This window comes from Triticum urartu, chromosome 4 (genome assembly GCF_003073215.2).
Source record: "Triticum urartu cultivar G1812 chromosome 4, Tu2.1, whole genome shotgun sequence".
Classification (NCBI taxonomy): Eukaryota; Viridiplantae; Streptophyta; class Magnoliopsida; order Poales; family Poaceae; genus Triticum; species Triticum urartu.
Window position 1 is genome coordinate 61,258,843 of NC_053025.1, and position 17,789 is coordinate 61,276,631.

Here is a 17,789-nt window from a genome sequence, read left to right on the forward strand (position 1 = left end):
TCCTGTTACCATTCGGCCTAGACGCACAGTTCGGGACCCCCTACCCGAGATCCGCCGGTTTTGACACCGACATTGGTGCTTTCATTGAGAGTTCCTTTGTGTCGTCGCCGTTAGGCTTGATGGCTCCTACTATCATCGATGGCGATGCGGTCCAGGGTGAGACTTTTCTCCCCGGACAGATCTTCGTATTCGGCGGCTTTGCACTGCGGGCTAATTTGCTTGGCCTTCTGGAGTAGATTGAAAGTTATGCCCCTGGCCGTCAGGTCAGATTTGGAAGCTTGAACTACACGGCCGACGTCCGCGGATACTTGATCTTCGACGGATTCGAGCCACAGCCGGGCGTGCCGCACTGTCGCGATGGGTATGACCTAGCTCTGTCGCCGAACAGTACCCCAGAGACTGCGCCCGCATCAGCTCCGACACTTAGCTCGGAGCCAACTGCGCCAGTCAAGGACGGGTGGTTAGACACCGCCTTAGGGGCTGCAGTCTCAACGGTGATCGAGCCGAACACCAGCATAATCCTCTGCACAGCCCGTGACGCCAAGGTGCCGGACTCTTTTTCTGACTCTGAACCATCCGCGCCCCTACCAATCGAATCCGATTGGGCGCCGATCATGGAATTCACCGCCGCGGATATCTTTCAGCACTAGCCCTTCGGCGACATTCTGAATTCACTAAGGTCTCTCTCTTTGTCAGGAGAGCCCTAGCCGGATTATGGCCAACAGGATTGAGATGCGGACGGCGAAGAAATTCGACGCCCACCCACCACCCACTTCGTAGCCACTGTCGATGATCTAACCGACATGCTCGACTTCGACTCCGAAGACATCAACGGTATGGACGACGATGTAGGAGACGAACATGAACCAGCACCTATAGGGCACTGGAAAGCCACCTCATCATATGACATATATATGGTGGATACACCCAAAGAAGGCAATGGCGATGGGATAGAGGAGGATGACCCCTCCAAGAAGCAACCCAAACGCCGACGTCAGCGGCACCGCTCTAAGTCCCGCCAAAGCAAAAGTGGTGATACCGGCACAGGAGATAATAACACTCCGGATAGTGCCGAAGAAAACAACAAACCCCTCCAGCAAGATTTAGAGCAGGAGGATGGAGGAGCCAGCTCTCCTGAGAGAGCGGCAGACGGAGAGGAGGAGGATGATAATTACATCCCCCCCTTCGAAGACGAGGCAAGCCTCGGCGACAATGAGTTCGCCGTCCCAAAGGATCCCGTCGAACAAGAGCGCTTCAAGCACCGGCTTATGGCCACGGCAAATAGCCTGAAGAAAAAGCAGCAGCAGCTTCAAGCTGGTCAAGATCTGCTAGCTGACAAATGGACTGAAGTCCTCGCGGTCGAGGAATATAAACTCGAGCGCCCCTCCAAGAGTTACCCAAGGCGTAGGTTACTACCCCGACTGGAGGAAGAAGCGTATGATACGGCTGATCAGCCACCTTGCGGCCGCGATAGAGAGGCATTCCAGCCAAAAGCTCAGCCTCCACCCCAACGCCATTCAAATAAAAAGGCATGGGGAGATACGCCAGACCTGCGAGACATATTGGAGGACAAGGCAAAGCATTCAAGATCGATCTATGGATCACGAGGGCGAACCACTCTGCGAGACGACAAACGTCATGCCGGATACAGTGAAAGCAAATCCGGCCGGGCCGAACACAGCGGGCAAGACCCATTCGAGCTGCGTCGAGATATAGCCCAATACAGAGGCGCCGCACACCCCTTATGCTTCACAGACGAAGTAATGGAACATCAATTCACAGAAGGTTTCAAACCTGTAAATATTGAATCATATGATGGCACAACAGATCCCGCAATATGGATTGAGGACTTCCTCCCCCACATCCACATGGCCCGCGGCGATGACTTACACGCCATCAAATACCTCCCACTAAAGCTCAAAGGACTAGCGTGGCATTGGCTTTAAAGCTTGCCAGCGGACTCCATTAGCTGTTGGGAAGATCTGGAAGCCGCATTCCTCGACAACTTTCAGGGCACTTATGTGCGACCACCAGACACCGATGATTTAAGCCACATAATTCAGCAGCCAGAAGAGTCGGCCAGGCAATTCTAGACTCGGTTCCTTACAAAGAAAAATCAAATCGTCGACTGTCCGGATGCGGAGGCCTTAGTGGCTTTCAAGCACAACATTCGAGACGAGTGGCTAGCCCGGCACCTTGGTCAGGAAAAGCCGAAATCTATGGCAGCTCTCACGACGCTCATGACCCGCTTTTGTGCGGGAGAAGACAACTGGCTGGCTCGCAGTAATAACATATCAAAGAACCATGGTACCTCAGATACCAAGGACGAAAATAGCAGGTCACGTCGCAACAAGCATAAGCGCCGCATTAACAGCGAAAATACTGAGGATACGGTAGTCAACGCCGGATTCAAAGGCTCTAAACCCGGTCAGCGGAAAAAGACATTCAAACAAAGTACGCCGGGTCCGTCCTGCTTGGACCGTATACTCGATCGCTCGTGTCAAATACACGGCACCCCAGACAAGCCATCCAATCACACCAACAGGGATTGTTGGGTGTTCAAGCAGGTCGGCAAGTTAATTGCCGAAAACAAGGACAAGGGGCCGCATAGCGATGACGAGGAGGAGCCCCGGCAGCCGCACACTGGAGGACAGAAGAGTTTCCCCCGCAAGTGCGTACGGTGAACATGATATACGTGACCCACATCCCCAAGAGGGAGTGGAAGCGTGCGCTCAAGGACGTATATGCATTGGAGCCAGTCGCCCCAAAGTTCAACCCTTGGTCCTCCTGCCCGATCACCTTCGATCGCAGGGACCACCCCACTAGTATCCGTCATGGCGGATTCGCCGCACTGGTCCTAGACCCAATCATTGACGGATTTCACCTCACTCGAGTCCTTATGGATGGCGGCAGCAGCCTGAACCTGCTTTATCAGGACACAATGCACAAAATGGGTATAGACCCCTCAAGGATCAAACCCACAAAAACGACCTTTAAGGGAGTCATTCCAGGTGTAGAGGCCCATTGCACAGGCTCAATTACACTGTAAGTGGTCTTCGGATCCCCGGATAATTTCCGAAGCGAAGAGTTAATCTTCGATATAGTCCCGTTCCGCAGTGGTTATCACGCGCTGCTCGGGCGAACCGCATTTGCTAGATTCAATGCGGTACCGCATTATGCATACCTCAAGCTCAAGATGCCAGGACCTCGCGGAGTTATTACAGTCAATGGAAAACACAGAGCGCTCTCTCCGAACAGAGGAGCACACCGCAGCCCTCGCAACAGAAGTGCAAAGCAGCCTCTCAAGGCAATCAACCAGTTCGGCGCTTCACAGCCTGGACACCTTCAAGCGCGCTCGGGGCAATCGGCAAATAAACCGCCTGGCGCGATCTGAGCTCGTGTAGCAATACGGCGGCCACCCCAATCCTAGCCCAGCGGCAAAACTCATGCCGCGCGTACATAATTACGCATTAAAAATACCATGGGCACATGTGGGGAGGGGGGCACAACTACGGCACGCCCCAAGACGCGGCCTAAACCACACTAGGGGCTTCCCGTTTGGTTATTTTTCTTTTTCTTTCAGGACCTTAATCTCTGGAAACACTGTCCGGCAGCACTATTGCCGAACACATGATGCAGCAACCAAGGAGGCAGACAGCTACGTTATATCACGGAATTCCCAGGTTGATTACAGTAACGAGTGACATATTCAATTTAATATCATTCCTCAGCTTGCCCTTGGAAGGGACTTAGTCCTACTCTTTGCTTATCGCACTATCTGTATCACTCTACTTTAACGCAATTTTTTAATAAACAATGCATGACATTACGACTATTATTGCATTCTTGTTATATATATATGTGTGTGTGTGTGTGTTCATTAATGACGCCTTGCAACCGTACACTCTGGTATGACCAATACACCAGGGGCTTACGTACCCCACAATACGGTGTGAAAAGTCCGAACACTTTCACAAGTGCGGCACCCCGAACTTATAGCATTATATGCATTAGCTCCGAATCATGCCTTTGGTCAAATGTTGGGTTTGCCCGGCTCCTATGTTTTGGTACCTTACGTTTCGCTCTATCGGCTAAGGTAGCGCTAGGAGAACTACTACGATGGTGCCCCGGTTCTGCCAGGCTTAGCACCTCAGTAGAGAAAGCTAAAACTGACTGTCATGATAAGGCGAGAGACTGGTCGCTGTTCGGCGAGGTTTTTCGAGTCCCTAAAGACTTATGCCGCTTAGGGCGAGGGGCCAGCCCTGTCCGGCTTACAGGCGTGTATCGCGCCCCGAATTCGGCCTTCCGAATACCAGGGGCTTCGCCGAAATTTAAAATTATAGAATTCTATGGCTAAGTGAGAGTGATAAAGCATTATTAGTCTGGTTGCCTTGTTCGTTGTGCTGAGAACCTCCCTCGAAGGACCCAAATATGGGAACAAGAGTGCTCAGGTTTATCCCGAACACCCCAGCACTCGTAGCATGGGGACAGAAGCCGAGGACTAGCCATCTCTCAGATTGGATAAACAGCCAAACAGAAGGTAATATTTTAAATTCTGTGGGATCGAAAGTATGTCTAGAAGGGGGGTGATTAGACTACTTGACCAAATAAAAACTTAACCTTTTCCCAATTTTAGTTCTTGACAGATTTTAGCTATTTTAGGACAAGTCAAGTAATCATCACACAATTCAAGCAAGCATGCAAAGAGTATATTGGCAGCGGAAAGTAAAGCATGCAACTTGCAAGAATATAAAGGGAAGGGTTTGGAGATTTCAAACGCTATTGGAGACACGGATGTTTTTCCCGTGGTTCGGATAGGTGGTGCTATCCTACATCCACGTTGATGGAGACTTCAACCCACGAAGGGTAACGGTTGCGCGAGTCCACACAGGGCTCCACCCAAGGGCAACAGTTGTGCGAGTCCACGGAGGGCTCCACCCACGAAGGGTCCACGAAGAAGCAACCACCCACAAAGGGTCCACGAAGTAGCAACCTCGTCTATCCCACCATGGCCATCGCCCACGAAGGACTTGCCTCACTAGCGGTAGATCTTCACGAAGTAGGCGATCTCCTTGCCCTTACAAACTCCTTGGTTCACTCCACAATCTTGTCGGAGGCTCCCAAGTGACACCTAGCCAATCTAGGAGACACCACTCTCCAAGAAGTAACAAATGGTGTGTAGGTAATGAACTCCTTGCTCTTGTGCTTCAAATAATAGTCTCCCCAACACTCAACTCTCTCTCATAGGATTTGGATTTGGTGGAAAGAAGATTTGAGTGGAAAGCAACTTGGGAAGGCTAGAGATCAAGATTCATATGGTAGGAATGGAATGTCTTGGTCTCAACACATGAGTAGGTGGTTCTCTCTCAGAACAAAAGAGTTGGAATGATGTGTGTGTTCTGATGGCTCTCTCACTGAATGAGAAAGAGGTGGAGGGGTATATATAGCCTCCACACAAAATCCAACCGTTACACAGATTTCCAATCTCGGTGGGACCGAATAAATAAACTCGGTCTGACCGAAGTAGTAAACCTAGTGACCGTTAGGAATTTCGGTGGGACTGACATGCAACTCGGTAGGACCGATTCGGTTAGGGTTTGGGCATAACGTAATCTCGGTGAGACCGATTACACAAACTCGGTGAGACCGAGTCTGGCAATTAGCTAACCAGAGAGTTGGTCAGGCAAACTCGGTGGGACCGATTTGCTCTTTCGGTGAGACCGAGTGGAACTCGGTGAGACCGAAAAGTTACAAAGGGGAAACACTGAGTTTACATTGCAATATCGGTGGGACCGATTCGCTCTTTTGGTGGGACCGAAAAGTTACGAAAGGGAAACAGAGAGATTGCAACCCCATCTCGGTGGGACCGAGAACCTTATCGGTAGAACCGAATTGCTAGGGTTTTGGCAGTGGCTAATGACAAGTGAAACTCGGTGGCGCCGGATAGGAAAAATCGGTAGGACCGAGTTTGGCTTGGAGTTTAGGTCATATGTGGATATGGGAAAGTAGTTGAGGGTTTTGGAGCATATCACTAAGCACATGAAGCAAGAGGCTCATTAAGCAACACCTCATCCCTCCTTAATAGTATTGGCTTTTCCTATGGACTCAATGTGATCTTGGATCACTAAAATATAAAATGAAGAGTCTTGAGCTTTTGAGCTTGAGCCAATCCATTGTCCTTAGCATTTTGAGGGTTCCACTTTCATATCCATGCCATGCCAATCATTGAGCTTTCCTGAAATAATCATCTTGGAATAGCATTAGCTCAATGAGCTATATGTTGTTATGAATTACCAAAACCACCTAGGGATAGTTGCACTTTCAAATTCAAACAAGCGTTGCATAGCGCATATGAAACAAGTTTTCATAAATACAGGATAAAGCGAGCAAGTTTACTCAAATATTACATCTTTTGAACACTCATCCGCGATAAGATGGGCACCTGGCAGAACACCCTCGTAGTACATCTCGGGGTGGCGGTGCTCCTTGCCCTCTGGCGGCCCCTCCTTGATCAGCTTCACGGTGTCTAGCTTGACCCACTGCAATTTCACACGGGCGAAAGCCCGGCGTGCACCTTCAATGCAGACAGATCGCTTGACGACCTCCAGCCGCGGGCAGGCATCCACGAGCCACCTCACCAGGTCGAAGAAGCTGTTCGAAAGGGCATCGCCAGGCCACAACCGGACTATAAAGCTCTTCATGGCCTGATCGGCTGCCTTATGTAGCTCGACCATCTGCTTCAGTTGGTCGCTCATTGGCACCGGATGTTCGGCCTCAGCATACTGAGACCAGAACAACTTCTCCATCGAGCTTCCATCCTCGACCTTGTAAAATTGTGTGGCATCGGACACACTGCGGGGCAAATCTGTGAATGCTCCTGACGAGCTCCGGATTCGGGTAAGTAATCGGTAATTTACTTTTACATGCTTGCTTTGCATATAGAAAGCCTTACTCGCCGCTATCTTCTTCATCGCGTCGATCTCTTGGAGGGCCTTTTGGGCTTTGGCCTTGGCGCTTTTTACACTCTCGAGGGCTGCGGCAAGCTCAGACTCCCGCGTCTTTGAGTCAAGCTCCAATGCCTCGTGCTTTGCCACGAGAGCCTGGAGCTCTTGCTGCACCTCGCCCACCCGAGCCTCGTGCTTCTCTCGCTCGGTGCGCTCCTTGGCCGCTTTATCTTCGGCCTCGGTTAGCGCTTGCTTCAGGGTCGCCACCTCGATCGTGGCCCCTGGCAAACATACGATGATCCTGTCATTTTACAATCGCATCCTCCTTTATATATATACATATCTATAGACAGGGTATTACTTACCCTTGTTCTCCTCGAGCTGCCTCCTGGCAAGGCCGAGCTCTTTCCTGGACCCCTCAAGGTCCTGCTTCAATACGGCGACCTCCGCAGTCAGTGTGGCAGACGCCAGCAGCGAAGCCTGCATACGCATATTGACATACTTATATTAGACTCCTGCGATATTATTTGATCCTCTGTTCGGCTTTTCTTTGTGAACACCGAAAAAAGCATCAGGGGCTACTGTCTATGCAGTAATATTTCTACTACATTTTAAAACACTTACCTCAAAGCCTGCTAGAAGGCTGGCATAGGCTTCAGTCAATCCGCTCTTGGCGGACTGAACCTTCTGGATCACCGCACTCATGATAGTGCGGTGCTCCTCATCGATGGAACCGCTGTGAAGCGCTTCCAGCAGATTGTCCGTCGCCTCTGGATGGACAGAGGTCACCGGCACAGGCGTCTTGCCCCTCTTAGAAGGAGGCCACCTGCCCGAGCTCGGAACCGCTAGAGGGTCCAGCGCGGTGTTCGGCTGAGGGCCGAACTCGGAGCTCTCGGGGGCCCCGTCCCCTCGGCTCCAGAGTCCGAAGGTCGCCTTGAGGCGCCTCCGGGACTGTCTCCCCTCGATCCGGTGCCTCTTGAGACAACACCTCGGCGTCGTCGGCAGGATGTGGGGAGGTGGCGGTCGGGACTGGATCGCTATCCATGTCCGACGAGCCCAGGGAGCCGTCCGATGATACATCGATGCTGGTTCGCGGCGGCCTGCATAATCATGTTCGGCGTTAGGGAAAGCAGTGCGACAAAAGAATGTTATGGGTTACTCTGGTATCCGAATACTTACATCTCCCCGGGGGCTTGGTCTAGGGCAACCACTCGTCCTCGCCCTCGTCGGCGGCGGTGGAACTGTCCGGAGGGAGAGTCCTCCCCTTCTTGGACCCTTCGGCCTCCCCAGTTGGGTCGGCCTTCCTTTTCTTGTCTCCCCCGCCTGGAGGGGGAGCATCTTCTTCTTCCTCCTCGTCTTCAGGGGAAGAGTGTGCCACAGAGTTATTGGATGATGAGTCCGATAACACCTGGCGTCGGGAACTCTTTCGGGCTCCCTTGGCCTTCTTGGTCTTCTCCGGCACCTTGTAAGGAGCTGGAGCCAGTATCTTCGTCAGGAGAGCACTCGCAGTGTCTTCGGGCAAAGGGGCCGGACAGTTAATCTGCCCCGACATCTCCACCCATTCCTATCAAAGGCATGGAGATTAGACCCCGCGCATAATTAAGCTAGGGAAAATAAAAGTCCTACGGGACGTATTGAACTCACCGAACGCGCTAGACGCTTTGCGCTTAGTCCGCGGTCCTCGGCGAGAGAAGGGGGGACCTCGGTGCCCTTGAACAGCACCTTCCAGACGTCCTTGTGCGTCGTATCGAAGAGCTCGCTCAAAGTCTAGTGCTGGGCCGGGTCGAACTCCCACAAGGTAAAATCCCGTTGTTGACACGGGAGGATCCGGCGGATGAGCATAACTTGGACTATGTTGACAAGCTTGAGCTTCTTGCTCGCCATACTCCGGATACATTTCTGGAGTCCATCTAGCTCCAGCGATGAACCCCACGACAAGCCCTTCTCTTTCCAGGAAGTGAGCCATGTTGGGAATCTGGATCGAAACTCAGGGGTTGCCGCCCATTTGGCATCGCGTGGCTCGGTGATGTAGAACCACGCCGATTGCCATCCCTTTATTGTCTCCACGAAGGAGCCTTCGAGCCATATGACGTTGGGCATCTTGCCCACCATGGCTCCGCCGCATTCTGCTTGTTGGCCTCGTACTACCTTTGACTTGATATTGAAGGTCTTTAACCACAGGCCGGAGTGGGGCCGGATGCGGAGGAAAGCCTCACACACAACGATGAACGCCGAAATGCTGAGGATGAAGTTCGGGGCCAGATCATGAAAGTCCAGCCCGTAGTAGAACATGAGACCACAGAAGAATGGATGGAGGGGAAACCCTAGTCCGCGGAGGAAGTGGTGAAGGAAAACTACCCTCTCGTGAGGTTCCGGGGTAGGGACGATCTGCCCCACAGCGGGCAGCCGGTGCGCGATGTTCGCGGCTAAGTATCCGGCTCCGTGCAGCTTTTTGATGTCTCCCTCCGTGACGGAGGAGACCATCCACCTGCCTCCCGCTCCGGACATGGTTGGAGAAGGTTGAGGTGGGAAGAGCGGACTTGGGCGCTAGAGCTCGAGTGTGCGAAAACGGATGAGCAAAGGAGGAAGAAGGCGTGGACAGAAAGGTGAATCCTTGTCCCTTTATATGGGCGGACGAAACTAAGCGTCCCCACTTGCCTGGTAAAACTCGCTTATCCCCCAAGCGCCGCAATTGATGGCGCGGTTGGTTTACCCATGCCCGTATTGATGAGAATCCCGTAATAAGGGGACACGATCTCTGCTTTGACAAGACGTGTCGAAAAACTACCTCGCGTTATGTGCGGGGCTGGTTAAAAGAAATGGTTCGAATAATCATCGGGCCATGACATAATGTCATGCTGCCAAAACAAGCCAACAAATTAGATCTGTGAAAATATTATTCTCTCTATGGTGGAATGTGGAACTTATTTTGCAGGGTCGGACACTATCCTCGTATTCAAATTCTTCTGTGATGTATTCGTAGAAGGAACCCGCCTTGCAATGTCGAAGATAATACAGCGCTCCGGACTCATCATCATTGAAGCTTGGTTCAGGGGCTACTGAGGGAGTCCTGGATTAGGGGGTCTTCGGACAGCCGGACTATCTCCATTGGCCGGACTGTTAGACTATGAAGATACAAGATTGAAGACTTCGTCTCGTGCCCGGATGGGACTCTACTTGGCGTGGAAGGCAAGCTAGGCAATACGTATATGGATATCTCCTCCTTTGTAACCGACCTTGTGTAACCCTAACCCTCTCCAGTGTCTATATAAACCGAAGGGTTTTAGTCCGTAGGACAACAACCATAACATACAATCATACCATAGGCTAGCTTCTAGGGTTTAGCCTCTCTGATCTCGTGGTAGATCTACTCTTGTACTACCCATATCATCAATGTTAATCAAGCAGGACATAGGGTTTTACCTCCATCAAGAGGGACCAAACCTGGGTAAAACATCATGTCCCCTGCCTCCTGTTACCATCCGGCCTAGACGCACAGTTCGGGACCCCCTACCCGAGATCCGCCGGTTTTGACACCGACAGACACCCTGCTCTAATCTGCAGCAGAAACAACTCGAAACACAAACAAGAGATATTTGCGTGAAACGGGAGTCAAAACCCCCGGGAGGTTATATAATGAATTTTTACCGACCAAAATACGTGTCGTGTACGAAAACGGAGTCCGGAGAGCACACGAGGTGCCCACAAGGTAGGGGGTGCACCCAGGGGGTAGGTCGCGCCCTCCACCCTCGTGGAGCCCTCGTGTCCTTCTCGGACTGCTACTTATTTTTCTATTTTTCTAAATATTCCAAAACGGAGAAATATTGCCTTAAAACTATTTTGGAGTCGGTTTACTTACCGTACCAAATACCTATTCCTTTTCGGAGTCTGAAACGTTCCGGAAAGTGTCCCTTATGTATTCCTCCGGGGTTACGGTTTCGATAATATTGGTTTCAACATTTATGGGATTACCTGAGATATAATGTTTGATTCTTTGACCGTTCACCACCTTCGGATTTGTGCCTTCGAAGTTGTTGATTTTTATGGCACCGGAACAATAGACCCTCCTCGATAACGTAAGGACCTTCCCATTTAGAGAGAAGTTTTCCTGCAAAAAATCTTAAACGAGAGTTTTATAGCAATACATAATCACCTACATTAAACTCACGCTTTTGTATTCTTTTGTCATGCCATCTTTTAACTTTTTCTTTAAACAACTTGGCATTTTCATAGGCTTGGGTTCTCCATTCATCAAGTGAGCTAATATCAAATAACCTCTTCTCATCGGCAAGTTTAAAATCATAATTAAGTTCTTTAATAGCCCAATAAGCCTTGTGTTCTAGTTCGAGAGGTAAGTGACATGCTTTTCCATAGACCATTTTATACGGAGACATACCCATAGGGTTTTTATATGAAGTTCTATAGGCCCATAATGCATCATCTAGTTTCTTGGACCAATTCTTTCTAGACCTATTAACAGTCTTTTGCAAAATTAATTTGAGTTCTCTATTACTCAATTCTACTTGACCACTAGACTGTGGGTGATAAGGAGATGCAATTCTATGATTAACATCATATTTATCAAGCATTTTACGGAAAGCACCATGAATAAAATGTGAACCACCATCAGTCATTAAATATCTAGGGACTCTGAATCTTGGAAAAATAACTTCTTTAAGCATTTTAATAGAAGTGTTATGATCAGCACTACTAGTTGGAATAGCTTCTACCCACTTAGTAACGTAATCAACAGCAACTAAAATTATGTGTATAACCATTAGAGGAAGGAAAAGGTCCCATATAGTCAAAGCCCCAAACATCAAATGGTTCAATAACAAGTGAATAATTCATAGGCATTTCTTGACGTCTACTAATATTACCAATTCTTTGACATTCATCACAAGATAAGACAAACTTACAGGCATCCTTGAAGAGAGTAGGCCAATAAAAACCAGATTGCAGTACCTTATGCGCAGTTCTATCTCCAACATGGTGTCCTCCATAAGCTTCGGAGTGACACTTGCGTAGGATCTGTTCCTGTTCATGCTCAGGTACACAACGTCTAATAACACCATCTACTCCTTCTTTATAAAGATGTGGGTCATCCCAAAAGTAATGCCTCAAATCATAGAAGAACTTTTTGCTGGTATGTGAAACTAGGTGGTATAAACTTAGCAACAATGTAATTAGCATAGTCAGCATACCATGGAGCAGTATGAGAAGCATTTATGACATTTAATTGCTCATCAGGAAAGCTATCATCAATAGGTAGTGGGTCATCAAGCACATTTTCTAACCTAGACAAGTTGTCTGCAACGAGGTTCTCAGCTCCTTTTCTATCAACAATATGAAAATCAAATCCTTGTAGCAAGAGAACCCATCTAATAAGTCTAGGTTTAGCATCTTTCTTTTCCATAAGATATTTAATAGCAGCATGATCAGTGTGAATAGTTACTTTAGAATCAACAATATTAGGTCTAAACTTATCGCAAGCAAATACAACTGCTAAGAATTCTTTTTCAGTAGTAGCATAATTTCTTTGAGCATTGTCTAGAGTTTTACTAGCATATTGGATAACATTTAGTTTCTTATCAACTCTTTGTCCTAGAATAGCACCTACAGCATAATCACTAGCATCACACATAATTTCAGAGGGTAAATTCCAATCAGGTGGCTGAACAATAGGTGCAGAAATCAATGCTTTCTTAAGTATTTCAAATGCTTCTACAAAATCATCATCAAAGACAAATGGTATATCTTTTTGTAATAAATTAGTCAGAGGCCGAGAGATTTTTGAGAATTCCTTAATGAACCTCCTATAAAATCTGGCATGACCAAGGAAACTTCTTATACCTTTGATGTCCTTGGGACATGGCATCTTTTCAATAGCATCAACCTTGGCTTTATCAACTTCAATACCGCTTTCAGAAACTTTATGCCCCAAGACAATACCTTCATTAACCATAAAGTGGCACTTTTCCCAATTCAAGACAAGATTAGTTTCTTCACATCTCTGCAAAACTCGATCAAGGTTGCTCAAGCAATCATCAAAAGAAGATCCATAGATGGAAAAGCTGTCCATGAAAACCTCACAAATCTTTTCACAAAAGTCAGAGAATATAGCCATCATGCATCTTTGAAAGGTAGCAGGTGCATTACATAAACCAAAAGGCATACGTCTATAAGCAAAAGTACCAAAATGGCATGTAAAAGTAGTCTTTGATTGATCTTTGGCTGACACAGGTATTTGAGAGAAACCAGAATAACCATCTAGAAAGCAAAAATGTGTATGCTTGGATAATCTTTCTAGCATTTGATCGATAAAAGGTAAGGGGTAATGATCCTTTTTAGTAGCCTTATTTAATTTGCGGAAATCAATTACCATCCTATAACCTGTAATAATTATTTGAGGAATCAATTCATCTTTATCATTAGGAACAACAGTAATACCTCCCTTCTTAGGGACACAATGGACAGGGCTTACCCACTGACTATCAGCAACAGGATAAATTATACCTGCCTCAAGGAGCTTTAGTATCTCCTTTCTTACCACTTCTTTCATTTTAGGATTCAGCCGGCATTGATGATCATGAACTGGTTTAGCATCTTCTTCCACATTAATTATATGTTGACATAGAGTGGGACTAATGCCCTTAAGATCATCAAGAGTATACCCAATAGCAGCACGGTGCTTCTTCAGAGTTTTCAATAATCTCTCTTCTTCATGTTCTGAAAGGTTAGCACTAATAATAACAGGATATATCTTTTTATCATCAAGATAAGCATATTTAAGAGTATCAGGTAACGGTTTAAGCTCAAACACGGGATCACCCTTGGGTGGAGGAGGATCCCCTAGGATTTCAACAGGTAAATTATTTTTCAGAATAGGTTCATGTTTAAAGAATACTTCATCTAATTCCCTTCTTTCATTCATAAACATGTCATTTTCATGGTCTAGCAAATATTGTTCTAAAGGATCAATAGGAGGTACGGCAATAGAAGCAAGACCAATAATTTCATCCTTACTAGGTAATTCTTCTTCATGGTGTTGTCTACTAAATTTAGAAAAATTAAATTCATGAGTCATATCATCTAAACCGACAGTAACAACATCCCTTTTGCAATCTATGGTAGCATTAATAGTGTTTAAGAAGGGTCTACCAAATATAATGGGACAAAAGCTATCTTGTGGGGAACCAAGAACAAGAAAATCAACAGGATATTTATTTTTCCCACACAAGACTTCAACATCTCTAACAATTCCCATTGGTGAAATAGTATCTCTATTGGCAAGTTTAATTGTGACATCAATATCTTCTATTTCAGCAGGTGCAATCTCATGCATAATTTCTTTATATAAGGAATGAGGTATTGCGCTAGCACTAGCACCCATATCACGTAAGCCATGATAACAATGATCTCCTATTTTAACAGAAATAACCGGCATGCCTACCACAGGTCTAGGTGTATCTTTATCATAGGGTTTAGCAATTCTAGCAGTTTCATCACAGAAATAAATAACATGCCCATCAATATTATCAGACCAGAGATCTTTAATAATAGCAATATTAGGTTCAACTTTAACTTGCTCAGGAGGTGTATATGTTTTAATATTGCTTTTACGAACTACAGTTGAAGGTTTAGCATGATGCTTTATCCTAACAGGGAAAGGTGGTTTCTCAACATAAGAAGTAGGAACAATAGGATCATTATAAGTGATAGTCTTTTCTTCAACTTTAATAGGTGCAGCTACTTTTACTTCTATGGGAGGATGATATTTAAACCACTTCTCCTTGGGGAGATCAACATAGGCAGCAAAAAATTCACAGAAAGAAGCTACTATCTCAGAGTCAAGTCCATATTTAGTGCTAAATTTATGAAAAATATCGGTATCCATAAAAGATTTAACACAATCAAAACTAGGTGTCATACCTGACTCCTTACCATTGTCGAGGTCCCAATCTTCAGAGTTGTGCTTAATTCTTTCCAATAAATCCCATTTGAATTCAATAGTCTTCATCATAAAAGAGCCAGCACAAGAAGTATCAAGCATGGTGCGATTGTTACCAGAAAGCCGAGCATAAAATTTTTGAATAATCATTTCTCTTGAGAGCTCATGATTGGGGCATGAATACAACATTGATTTAAGCCTCCCCCAAGCTTGAGCGATGCTTTCTCCTTCGTGAGGCCAAACATTATATATGTAATTGCGATCACGATGAACAAGATGCATAGGGTAAAACTTCTGATGAAATTCCAATTTCAATCGTTTGTAATTCCAAGACCTCATATCATCACATAGCCTATACCATGTCGATGCATCTCCCCTCAAAGATAAAGGGAAGACCTTCTTCTTAACAACATCTCCGGGTACACCTACAAGCTTAAATAATCCACAAACTTCATCCACATATATCAGATGTTCATCAGGATGTTTTGTTCCATCTCCTACAAAAGGATTAGCTAGCAGTTTTTCTATCATACCCGCAGGAACTTCAAAGAAAGCATTTTCATTTTCATTTTGATTTTCATTTTCAGTAGGTTCAGTAGGTTGAGGAGCAACTCTTTGCTCTACTGGTCAGGGTGAAGATACCCTGAACAAGCCCCTCAGAGGATTACTTTCCATAGTAACAAGTGACAGTAAATTTCAGCACACTATATAAATTTTTCCTTACCAAATTCCACCTACCAAAGGCGCTTCACTCCCCGAAAACGGCACCAGAAAGAGTCTTGATGACCCACAAGTATAGGGTATCTATCGTAGTCCTTTCGATAAGTAAGAGTGTCGAACCCAACGAAGAGCAGAAGGAAATGATAAGCGGTTTCCAGCAAGGTATTCTCTGCAAGTACTGGAATAAGTGGTAACAGATAGTTTTGTGATAGGATAATTTGTAACGAGCAACAAGTAACAAAAGTAAATAAAGTGCAGCAAGGTGGCCCAATCCTTTTGTAGAAAATGACAAGCCTGGACAAAGTCTTATATGATGTAAAGCGCTCCCGAGGACACATGGGAATATCGTCAAGCTAGGTTTCATCACGTTCATATGATTCGCGTTCGATACTTTGATAATTTGGTATGTGGGTGGACCAGTGCTTGGGTGCTGCCCTTACTTGGACAAGCATCCCACTTATGATTAACCTCTATTGCAAGCATCCGCAACTACAACAAAAGTATTAAGGTAAACCTAACCATAGCATGAAACATATGGATCCAAATCAGCCCCTTACGAAGCAACGCATAAACTAGGGTTTAAGCTTCTGTCACTCTAGCAACCCATCATCTACTTATTACTTCCCAATGCCTTCCTCTAGGCCCAAATAATGGTGAAGTGTCATGTAGTCGATGTTCACATAACACCACTAGAGGAGAGACAACATACATCTCATCAAAATATCGAACGAATACCAAATTCACATGACTACTAATAGCAAGACTTCTCCCATGTCCTCAGGAACAAAAGTAACTACTCACAAAGCATAAACATGTTCATAATTAGAGGGGTATTAATATGCATATAGGATCTGAACATATGATCTTCCACTAATTAAACCAACTAGCATCAACTACAAGGAGTAATTAACACTACTAGCAACCTACTAGCACCAATCCCGGACTTGGAGACAAGAATTGGATACAAGAGATGAACTAGGGTTTTGAGATGAGATGGTGCTAATGAAGATGTTGATGGAGATTGCCCTCTCCCGATGAGAGGAGCGTTGGTGATGGCGATGGCGATGATTTCCCCCTCCGGGAGGGAAGTTTCCCCGGCAGAACAGCTCCGCCAGAGCCCTAGATTGGTTCCGCCAAGGTTCCGCCTCGTGGCGGCGGAGTTTCGTCCGAGAAGATGGCTTATGATTTTTTTTCCATCGAAAGACTCCATATAGCAGAAGATGGCCACCGGAGGGCCACCAGGGGGCCCACGAGGTAGGGGGCGCGCCTAGGGAGTAGGGCGCGCCCCCACCCTCGTGGGCAGGGTGTGGCCCCCTGGTGAAGTTCTTGCTCTTAGTATTTTTTATATATTTGGAAAACATCTTCCGTGAAGTTTCAGGACTTTTGGAGCTGTGCAGAATAGGTCTCTAATATTTTCTCCTTTTCCAGCCCAGAATCCCAGCTGCCGACATTCTCCCTCTTTATGTAAACCTTGTAAAATAAGAGAGAATAGGCATAAGTCATAATGTGTAATAACAGCCCATAATGCAATAAATATTGATATAAAAGCATGATGCAAAATGGACGTATCAGAGGGGTCCACATTTCTCATCCATGCCATGCCAATCAATGAGCTTTCCTGAAATGTTTATCTTGAAGTAGCATTAGCTCAATGAGCTATATGTTGTTAGCAATTACCAAAACCACCCAGGGAGAGTTGCACTTTCACTACCGCATGCCCAAGCTCAGCCAACACGGCAATTTGCATAGACGAGAAAAGACGGAGGATGCTCCAAAGTGCCAAAGGAAAGGCGGTGCAAAGGAGAAGATGTGTACGTGATGATCCCACCCAAACCTTTCCAAAGCGGACCCCCTCTTAATAGTACGGCTTTCCTACGACTCAAATCCACCAAAAAGAAACGTAGAGAAACGCCATCTTCAATAGTCTTCGAGGGGCACCAAAACGTCTTATGCCTAGTGATGAAATCTATGAAATACTCAATGCACATGATTAGTCCGCAAAAGCATTGTCATCAATCACCAAAACAACTAAGGGATAAATATGCCCTTACAGCTACAATTGATCCCCTATACTTGGGGGTTATCAAGAAGCCTCCTGTTGTGAAACATTTGCTACTCATGTTGATCTCCCTAAGAAGTGGTTTAAATATCACCCACCTATTAAAGAAGAAAGT